The sequence below is a fragment of the Silene latifolia genome, chromosome 9, assembly GCF_048544455.1.
Source record: "Silene latifolia isolate original U9 population chromosome 9, ASM4854445v1, whole genome shotgun sequence".
Classification (NCBI taxonomy): domain Eukaryota; kingdom Viridiplantae; phylum Streptophyta; class Magnoliopsida; order Caryophyllales; family Caryophyllaceae; genus Silene; species Silene latifolia.
Genome location: NC_133534.1, coordinates 44660071 through 44672049, shown reverse-complemented (window position 1 = coordinate 44672049; position 11979 = coordinate 44660071). Strand labels below are relative to the sequence as shown.

General features: G+C 35.1%; 1 long non-coding RNA gene across 1 annotated transcript; it reads right to left on the bottom strand.

Moving 5' to 3' along the window:
• Positions 1–9431: 9431 nt before the first annotated feature.
• On the bottom strand, positions 9432–11393 carry LOC141602644 (uncharacterized). Its single transcript, XR_012524579.1, has 4 exons — positions 11201–11393; positions 10680–10995; positions 10430–10582; positions 9432–9784 (listed from the first exon to the last, which is right to left on the bottom strand). It is a non-coding gene; the product is annotated as an uncharacterized LOC141602644 (long non-coding RNA).
• Between the last annotated feature and the right edge of the window lie 586 nt (positions 11394–11979).

Below are 11979 nucleotides of genomic sequence, written 5' to 3'. Positions count from 1 at the left end.
TATCAAGTTACGAGATAGTATCACTACCAATTCTTAACGATGTCACACCTCATCATGTCATGACAAGATCATCCTTTGGTTAAAGAAATGTTTCTCAATTGACCTAAACTATCAAAATTAAATAGTATCACTACCTACTCTTAATAGTATCACACTTAATAGTATCAACAGAGAACGAGACTTTCCTCATTAACAAGTCCAAATTTACTGGTTAACACTAGATTTCACATTGAACAATAGTATCACTACCTACTCTTAATAGTATCACTACCTACTCTTAATAGTATCAACAGAAAACGAGACATTCCTATTTTTCGCAATTGAAACAAACAAAACAACTAATAATCATCTACAACTATCAAATTTAAATAGTATCACTACCTACTCTTAATAGTATCAACGAAAAATGAGACATTCCTCATTAACAAGTCCAAATTCTTGGTTAACACTAAATTTCACATTGAACAATAGCTAACCCTATTTTTCGCGATTGAAACAAACAAAACAACTAATAATCATCTACAACTACAATCGATCATAGTTTTTTGTTCAATGTATCCATGTTATCGATGGAATACTGTTTAAGCTCATTAACAACTAAGACATTGTATAAATATACAACAACAACTTGAAAGTAAGCATTTAAACTCATTAACAAGTCGAAAATTAGTGCTTAAATGCTATTTTTATCATATAATTGAACTCAATTTGCAGTAATTAAGAACAAAATCAATATGTATAATCAAATTAAAACTGGAAAAGATGAACAAAAATCGCAAAAATATAATAGAAATTGATTAGAGCGTACCTCGACGATTTTTCAACCTAATTTCGAAATTCAACTGATATTATGCAAAGGATTGAACGACTGAATCTATATTATTGATATCAAGTTGATATCGTCTTTGAATTTTTAGATTTTTGCGGATTTTTAGTGAGATTTTTGAGGGAGTATTTGTTTTTGTGTGATTTTTAGAGAGAGAATCAGTTTTAAAAAAAGTGAACGGTTTTGTTTTGTTTTAGAAGTTTAAGCGCCATTTTTCTGTCAATATTCAGCGTGATATTCTTTTGCCTTATGCGTGATATTGTGGATGGACTCATGGACTCAAATATAGGTGGACTCACCGGATCCCGCCTCTCTCTCTCTCTCTATATATATATATATATATATATATATATATAGAGAGAGAGAGAGAGAGAGAGAGAAGAGATCAACTAAGGTCCTTAGATATATTAAGTCCATAAGTCCTATTGTGAGCCATTGGATGGAGGGAGATGGATGGCCAAGATCAACCTCCAAAAGTGTGTTTATGGACTAATATCACTCATTCTCTCCTCCTTCACTAATCCTTCTAATTAATCACTAATTCACTATAACTTCTTTTCCTCTCATCCACTTCTCTCACATATCACACAACTCATCTTCTCTCTAAAACCCAAAAAAATAAAAACCCAAAAAATCCAAATAAATAAAAAACCCAAAACCCAAATAAATAAATAAAACCCAAAAAATCCAATTAAATCAAAAAACCCAAAAACTCCAATTAAATCAAAAAACCCAAATAAATCATTCATTCTTCTCTTCCTCATTCACCACCACCCACCACTATCCCACCCGACACCAACTCACCACCCACCACCGCCGCCACCACACCGCCGCCACCTTTTTTTTTTTTTTTTTTTTTTTTTTTTTTTTTTTTTTTTTTTTTTTTTTTTTTTTTTTTTCGTTTGGTGTTTATTTTCATGTTTTGAGTTTTTTTTTCCATTCATTTTTTGTTGTTGTCTTTTATTTTCTTTTATTTTGTTACTTCTCCTTTTTTATTCATTTTCTCAAATCTCTTTTTGTTATACTTTTTTTTAAGATTTCGGGTTTTAAATCTCGTTTTTTTTTATGAGATACTTTTTTTTCATCTAAGATCTACTAAATTATTTTTCATAAAATTTGTTGTTTTAATCTTAGCCATATAAAATTTTTTATAATTTGTTGATTTTAATCTTATAATTGACTAAAGTTATACAAAAATGGACTAAAGTTATACAAAAAAAGTATGAAGTTATACAAAAATTGACTAAAGTTATACAAAGAATGGACTAAAGTTATACAAAAATGGACAAAAGTTATACAAATATGGACTAAAGTTATACAAAAATGAACCAAAGTTATACAAAAATGAACCAAAGTTATACAGAAATAGACTAAAGTTATACAAATATAGATTAAAGTTATACAAATATGGGCTAAAGTTATACAAATAAGGACTAAAGTTATACAAAAATGGACCAAAGTTATACAAAAATGAACCAAAGTTATAAAAAAATGGACTAAAGTTATACAAACATAAACCAAAGTTATACAAAAATAGACCAAAGTTATACAAAAAAAGACCAGAGTTATACAAAAATGCAGCAAAGTTATACAAAAAATTGGACTAAAGTTATACAAAAATTGGACTAAAGTTATACAAAAATGAACAAAAGTTATACAAAAATGAACTAAAGTTAGTCCATTTTTGTATAACTTTGGTTCATTTTTGTATAACTTTGGTTCATTTTTGTATAACTTTGGTTCATTTTCGTATAACTTTAGTCCAATTTTTTGTATAACTTTAGTCCATTTTTTGTATAACTTTGGTGCATTTTTGTATAACTCTGGTCTATTTTTGTATAACTTTGGTTCATTTTTGTATAACTTTGGTCTATTTTTGTTTAACTTTAGTCCATTGTTGTATGACTTTAGTCCAATTTTTGTATAACTTTAGTCTTTTTTTGTATAACTTTGGCTCATGTTTGTATAAGTTTAGTCCATTTTTGTATAACTTTAGTCCAATTTTTGTATAACTTTAGTCTTTTTTTGTATAACTTTGGTCTATTTTTGTATAACTTTGGTTCATTTTTGTATAACTTTAGTCCATTTTTGTATAACTTTAGTCCAATTTTTTGTATAACTTTAATCCTTATTTGTATAACTTTAGTCCTTATTTGTATAACTTCAGTCCAAATTTGTGTAATTTTAGTCCAAAATTGTATAACTTTATTCCATAAGAGTACAACTTCAGTCCAAAATTGTATAACTTTAGTCCAAAATTGTATAACTTTAATGCACGCAGTGTATAACTTTAATAGACAAGATGTATAACTTTAATGCACCCAGTGTATAACTTTAATGTTTTAAGTGTATAACTTTAGTCGTAAATAGTATAACTTTTATAAAAACCAAATAAATATGAAAAATCGTAATTAATCAACAAATATTAAATCTGAAAAAAAATTAAATAATAACAAAAACCAAAAAAACTCATAATAACAAAAACAAAAAACCAAATAACAATAATAAAACCAAAAAACCAACAACCCAACCCAACCCGAAATCTGAAATAAACCAAATAACAATAAAAAAAAACCAAATTTAAATATTGTGTGTATAACTCTATTGCACGCAGTGTATAACTTTAATAGACAAGATGTATAACTTTAGTCCAAAAAATCAAATAACAATAACAACCAAATAAAAAAATAACAACCAAATAAAACCAAATAACAATAACAAAATAAAGTAAATATGACAAAAACACAAAAAAACCAATAGATCTAAAAAAAACAACACCAAATGTATAACTTTAGTCATAAATAGTATAACTTTAATGTTTTAAGTGTATAACCAACAAAAAATTAACAACCAACAAAAATTAAAAACCAAATAACAATAACAAAATAAAGTAAATATGACAAAAACACAAAAAAAAAACAAAATAACAAAAACCAAAAAACAAAATAAAGTAAATCTGAAAAATTAAAAAAATGGACAATGAAAATAAAACAAAACCCATACAAAAACCCATACAAAATAAAACAAACCCATATAAAACAAAACCCATAAAAAAAAACAAAAAAAAAACAAAAAACCAAAGAAACAGAAACTGAAAGGAGAACGATGGATTGAAAAAAAAAAAGAGAAAGGAAGAGGAAAAGGGGAGGAAGGAAGCACGGGAGGAAGAGGTGGTGCGAGGCAGTGGTGGTGCGGTGTGGTGATGCGGTGGTGGTGCGGGTTATGGTGGTGGTTGGAGGAGAAAGGAGGTGAAAAATGTTGGTGGTGGAGTCGGGATCTGGGTCACCGGCGGGTAAGGAGGGTACTCGTGAGGTGGTGTGTCAGGGGAGGGAAGAAGGAGATGTAGATGGTGGTGGGAGGTCAGGAGAGGGGCGGCAGGAGGATGGTTGTCGGGAGATGTAGATGGTGGTGGTGTTGTTGGCGGGTTGTTGTTGTTGTTGGTGGTGCGTGGTGGGAGGCGTTTATGGGGGGAGGATGACGGTGGTGGGCGTAGTGTGGTGGTGTAGTGGAAAGAGGTCGGGGAGGAGGTGGGTGGTTTTGTCGGGTGAGGGTGGTGGTGGGAGATGAGAGGTTTATTTTATTGGTTTTTTGTTTGTGTTTTGGTTTTTTTTTAGTTTGTGTTTTATTTGGGTTTTTTGTTTTGTTTTGAGAGAATGAGAGGAAAAATGAGAGAGAAAGAAGGATGAGAGAAGTGTAAGAGAGTGAATAATGAGTGAGTGAGTTGGGAGAATTAGAATGAGGATGGAGTTATACAAATTAGGATGGAGTTGTACAAGATTAGTGAGGGAGATTAGTGAGGGAGATTTATGGCCCTCCATCAAGATGAAATCTCATCCCTCCATCCCTTCCATCCAAAGGCCCTTATAAGGACTTAGGGACTCAATGGATGTAAGGACCTTAGAAGAACCACTCTATATATATATATATATATATAGAAATAGGATCATGTGCGAACCTAAAGTTCGGTGCGAACTTACGAACCAAACATATACCATTAGATACAATTAATCAACGACCACGATTGAGAGATCTCTCACTCACACAAACACAACCCCCGACATTCAGCCCATAACCCATTCTCTGTCATCTCCACCCACTACCCTTCCTCCACCTCCCACAACCACACCCTTTGACGCCGGCCAACTCGACTGAACACCGACGACGGGTATTCTAGCCCTGACGCCAACGACTCTGCTTTTTTTTCTTCTCCATTATTGTCTTATTTCTCTTCGTGGTATCACTTGCGCATCGCTTGTGCTCCCGCCACCATTTCCTTTCTCCGACAACTTACTCCATCAATCTATCACCGTCCATTTGTCGATTAGTCAGCGCATCTCCGTTCTCCAACGAGTTGGTTATTTTAAATCCTAAAAAAATACGATTTTTAATTAAAAATCTACTGAAAACAACGTAGATATTCGAGAAAAAAAGTTTTAATTGTGGCTTAATCAGAATGTTTATACTCAGGAAATGTCTTCATCAGCCAATTATGAGTCCGCTGGGATTGGCGAACGGAGAACGACGATGATGATGTGTTTTCGGGTGGTAAGGAGTGGTTAGGGTCGAATTGGCGGATCTGGTGGCTGGTTGTGACGGTGCTTGGGGTCGAGTGGTGTGCTTGTGTTTGTGTTTGGGTCGACGGAAATAAAATAGTAGCTCTGATGTTCCGGTGCTAATATTGGGTCGACAGTTTATTAGTGATCACAGTGATGTTACAATCTTCACCATAGTTGACTAGGCTTGCCGGAGTATTCGTCTGAGATGGATCGGTGATGTCACTGTTGGCGGCGGCGGTGGGCTCATGGTTGAGGGTCGAAATGTTGGATACACAAATTACCACCCCGGATACATATGGTATTACTAGCAGATACACAAATCGATACATGTGTATCGGAGATAGAATATGGGTAGTAATACACAAATCAGGATCTTGTGTCAATTACTACCGCTTCTTCTCTTCCCTTATCGACTATCGTTGCTCCATTTCGTGGGTTACCAAATCTACGGGTTTCCCAACGACGTCAACACTAGACGCAGGGCAAAGATAGTGAGGTGTAGTGGTTTTTCGTAGGGCAAAGATGGGGCTGGTAAACTAGTAAAAGTATGGCAAACTAGTAAACAACGAGTTAACGAATTACAAGGGATGTATAACTTGTAATTACCAGGATAGATAAAGTCGGATTAAGCTCAATCGCAATTGGGATTATTACAGGTCTTTTGGGTATTACCTTCCTGCAAAACGTCATGTACAAATGAATCCTGTGTATTGTAGTGTTCCTGAATATTATCAATATCAAATCTACTGATGTTTTTAATTATTCTCTAATGTTGTTCCCAACTGTACAGTCTTTTTGTTGAATGTTGCATCCTGTCTTTAATTTATGATCCAATTGCTGCTTTACTATCATTCAATTTTGATTGTTACAAACTCAAACATTAGATGTAAAATTAATCTTTTTATAGGCCTTTTTGCAACTGGTATATAAAATTTTGCAACAGGACATTTTACACCCCTGAATAACAAAAGGCAATGTTCTATTCCTGATACTGCAAATGCTGTTATACCCACATGCTCCGCTGTCTAAATCACCTCCTTATGATTCTATCCTCGTACATAGGTTATCGAAATTCAGTGTTACTCTCTGATAATAACCAGTCGCTTCATCCCTGGTATTCAGAACAAGGTTTCCATCCTGAAGAAAGCGGAGCTGAAACCTCCTTTTTATGAAATTAACGTCTGATACGCAACAATCCACTTCTCCTCCCGCTTCCAAGACCTGCGTCGGCAGCAAGGTGTTTGTCTGTTGGATGATCAAAGGTTTGCCATACTGCAGCATTACTACTGACGCCACTCAAAAACTGATCTGTAGTGTTCCAAAAGTTGAGTTGGTTCCTTGGGGATCAGTGAGGACTAGACCATCATCAGCTGTATTTTGTATTTTGTTTCACTTTATTAGGATGATGGAAACAATCAGTAGTTGAATAAATGGGCTAATTCAATCAAATAGCCAGAGGGCTCTTGTATTTTGTTTTAATTCTGATTATGATTATGATATTGGGCTAATCTCTTATTGACTCGTCCTATGCTATATATGACGGTCCTATTTATTATTAATTCAAAAGAGTGACTTGTCTCTATGAATATATGACGGTCCTATTGACTCGTCCTATCTTTGTATTTTGTATTTTGTTTCACTTTATTAGTATTTTGTTTTAATTCTTTTTGCCTTGTAGATACACTCCTTTGATGCTGGATACACTCATTTACCTTGTTAGATACACATCTTTGACAAGCTAGATACACTTTTTTACCTTGATAGATACACTCATTTGACAAGCTAGATACACTCTTTTACCTTGCTAGATACACAACTTTGCCAAGCTAGATACAGTCCTTTACCTTACTAGATACACTTCTTCTTTACCTTGTTAGATACGCATCTTAGGCAAGCTAGTTACACTCCTTTATCAAAACTAGATACGCTTCTTTACTTTGCTAAATACACTCATGTACCTTGCTAGATACGCATCTTAGGCAAGCTAGATACACTCTTTTATAAAACTAGATACACTCCTTTATTTTGCTAAATACACTCATGTACCTTGCTAGATACATTTGACTCACCTACAAAATCATTGCTTATAATAAAACACTAGATTTTGTGCCCGTACGTTGTACGGGTTATAATATTGACCCGCCTCTAATTGTATCGTCGCAATTGAGAAGTTATGTTTTTACAACCCAAATATAATGCAATCAATCCATTATTTCTCAACACAATAATGAACGAAAGAACTTAATCATTAATGTGTAAGCAACCCAAATATAATGCAATCAATCCATTGTCTATCAACACAATAATTGTGCCGCATAGAAAATTATGTCTTAATAGCTAAGTTAAACAAAGCAAAATTGAATGAACTAAGGCCTTGTACAATTGTACGTAAATGGAGTGTGCATATACAATAAGCTCGCTAACTTGCCCAATACACATACACTTTTGCTTCTTTCAAACACTAAACAACATGTGCCCTAACATGAACTACCATCGCTATTAGCGAAGATACAATTAGAGGCGGGTCAATATTATAACCCGTACAACATACGGGTACAAAATCTTTGAAGAATCTTTCACTTACAGAAAGAGTTACTCTGGTGAAGTCTACTTTATCCACCATTCTTCCTTTTGGCATGCAAACTGCAAAATTACCTCGCACATTTTCTGAGTTAGACATGAAAATAGGGAAATTCCATGGAGGAGGTTCGAATGGATATCTTAGCAGACTTGGGCACCCTAACGGGTACTATTCCTTTGGCTTTTACTTCATGCCGGAAATCACCAAATTGAGACACATAATGTAACTTTACAGCAATCACTGAATTGCGACAACATATTTTACATGGAGAATCTTCGCAACTTGATGCCAAAATGATAGTGATCTGGAAAAATCACACCCCAAAAAAACATCTGCACTTGGACCTTTGTCTCTGTAGGATGATACTATCCTTCTACTTGACCATTGAAGAGTCTATGCCTGCACAAGGATGCGGCGCCAAATGATTGAAATTTTCTCAATTAATTAACATAAGAACAAAAGGCTTATCAAATGGAGATGGTTAACACAATTATACATTTTAAATGAAGGAATATTTGATCTTCTGAAAACAAAAGCATACACTGTGTGTTGCAATGTTAGACAATTATTACTGCAAAAAGAATGTCATGCTTTTAACCCAGACTAAAGTGTCGAAATAGATAACCCGTGTTTGTAAAATTTTCAGGTGAGCTTTAAGATTTTGAAATAAAAATTTAACCTAAAACTTATTCTTAGAACTCAAAAGCATGCAAATGACATGCCTATTGTCTTACTGATACCAGTTAGGAAAAAATTCATGCGATAAGTGAGTTGTTTAAGATTGCGGAAGGATAATCGTTGTGGACGTGTGATAGAATGGAATGATGTTATGACTTAAAAAATTGCAATGATGCATCTTTGATACGGCTTAAAACTTACTTTGCAAACTCAAGTTTCTGAATAACAATTCCATTCAGAAGCAGCTCAGGGTCATAAGCTGTTGTACCTGTAATTACTTATATCAGAACTTACCACATTACATCAAATCTTACATAAATAAAGCATTGTTTATTATATTAGTAAGTTACATAAATAAAGCACATGAAAATCAAATGGAATTTTAAAAAAAGTTCCCGATTTCTTTAGGTATTTAATAGGAAGAAAGATTGAAGACTAACCTTTTCGGGTGAAAGGGATGCAATAAGCTTGATCTTCATCACAAGAGAGAATAAGCAAATCGTCAATTTATCTCCATGATCTCATTCACGACCTGAAATGAACAGATCACTAATCGGCTCTAGAAATAGAATAAAAGATGGAAAAATAGAGATTATTACCAGGTTTTGCTGCAGGTGTCCCCGACGGGCATGGGATATAACCCCAATCGGGTATGTACATGGGCAGCCTGTTCTTGCCTCTCTTCTTCACGCAACACCAATGCTGGCCACCAGGCCGTGGAGAACCTCCTTGCTAGGGCCGTGGCTGCTCCTTACACCACCACGCACAACCACCAGGTTGGGCTGCTACATTCTTACACGCACAAACGCAGCACCATTCAAGCATTGAACCCGTCGTCGTTCGGTCATAAAGCATGGTCCTGCCATCTTTGCTGCACATTATAAGAGTAAAATTCCGTCTTAAATACAGCATTGAAACTCGCCTTTATTTGAGCTTAAAACACGACATGGTTCCGACGAGTAAAATTCCGTCTTAAAGCACTTCTACAAGGATGTCCTAAATAATACAGGATGCCCAAAGGCCAAAACTAAATACCAGAGTGCAATAGCACAAATTATATGCCATCATGGTAGATTGATATAGTGATGCAAAATCCAGTGTTGCGATAGGATTCTCGTAAAACCCTGCTCGCGCATCCAACACCTACGCCACATAGCCCAGGGAAAAGAAGATATTATGAAAAGAACAGGCACAAAAAAAGTTTTAAAGGCGGTCTGACTTGTCAGCCAATAGGCATGGCTATTAGCCTATTACTCATGACTTATGACAGACCATTCATTTAGCAATGGTTGAAAGCAGGGCATAGGGTATGCCCTCTTAGATACACTCCTTTACCCTCTTAGATACACTCCTTTACTTTGCTAGATACATGTCTTTACCTTGCTAGATACACTTATTTATCTTGCTAAATACACTTATTTATCTTGCTAGATACACTTATTTATCTTCCTAGATACACTCTTTTACCATGCTAGATACACTCTTTTACCATGCTAGATACACTCTTTTTTACCATGCTAGATACACTCCTTTACCTAGTTAGATACATATCTCTGGCTAGCTAGATACACTTTTTTAGATTGGTAGATACATGCCTTTACCTAGCTAGACACTCATTTACCTTATTAGATACACATTTCTGGCAAATTAGATACACTCCTTTAAAGTGCTAGATACACTTCATTGTGACTTAACCACCCCCTACCTTCTCTAGTTGAATAACGACTGATACGATAGTAGGAATACTTTAGAGCCAAACTTCAATTATGAGTATTAAAAGAAAGGTACCTGATTGCATAAAAATGATCCCCAAATAATGAAGAGCAATACAATTGCTCCAGCAGCATTGTGATATCTTCCATGAAAAGCATCATACAGTATCTAAGCGGGCACGAATGATCCTGCTGTCTCGTTATTCAAATCATACAGATAGTTGAAATCCTGAATATAATTTCAGAAATGATACTGCATTGTTAGAAAAAACTGATACTCGTATATCTGTAAATATTCACAAAGTAGAAAAAGCATCATACAGTACTTGAATGCTGAAGGTGAGCGCCAGGATGTACGCCCATCCAAAAACGGAAATGATTCCTAAACTAGAAAGAATTGCGATTGGACCATTCTTGTCAGCGCCTTTAGTCTCTTCAGTAAGATGTGCTGCAGCATCATATCCATATAGTGAATTTGCTGCAGCATCATATCCATATATCCACCCCCTACCTTCTCTAGTTGTTCGAGTATAACATGGGAGTAGTATGTACCTCTACATATACATGGGATACACAAAACCAACCGGAAATACTTTTTTGCAAACTTCAATCGAAATGCGTCGGAAAATTTAGAGCCAAAAACTGCAATTCATGGGAGTTGTCGGAAAATCAGTAACTTATATGACCAATTTTTATAAACCCTAATTTTTAATTAGAATTCATACCTAAAGATCAATTTTTTTTTATTATAATCTTATGTTTTCTCATAAAACTACTTGATTCTTTACAATTGAATAGATTCAAATTACTAAACAATTCAAAGATTAAAATAAGAATTGAAGCTAACCTTTTTCTCTATAATAGACTGAAATCCGTTCCGCGGAAGGGTGGTGGAAGCGGCGGTGGAAGTGGTGGCCGGCGGTGAAAGAGGCGATGGATGAGTGAGAGGTGATGGAGGTTGAGTGTTTATGGTGGGAGGGGGTTGAATTGTTTCATCAGTTGGGTAGAAAAATAAGGAGCGCGATTGAGAATGGCTTTATTTGGTTAGTTCGTACGGTTCGCACCGTACTTTAGTTCGCACCTGACCCCGACCCTATATATATATATATATATATAGAGAGAGAGAGAGAGAGAGAGAGAGAGATAGAGAGAGAGAGGCGGGATCTCGTGAGTTTGGTTCTTACGGTGAGTTGTGAATTTAGAAAATCTGGGCCATTAGATTACGAAAAATACACGGCTTAGATTAACTGAAAAAACAAATAAAAACTCAGCCATAAAACATTGGTACAATCGTACTTCCTCCATTGTTTTCTCAAATCTCCGTATCACACTGAAAATGGCGTCACATCTCCAAACTTCCTCAAAGATCCCCGAAACCTCAAAATCAACATCCAGAATATTTATGGTCGCCTGAGGTGTTCCGGCAATATCATTAGCCGGAAAATTGGATTGTTTAATTCTTTAGTCAATGCTCGTTCTCACAATGGCAATTTATGCGGCTTCCGTCCCTCGTCGACCTCCGATCGCTCTCACGCCAGAGATTTCGCCGGAAAATCGAGTATTAATGAAGAATAATCGAGATTTGGAGTTTGATTGATGAAGAATAATCGAGATCGATAGGCAATT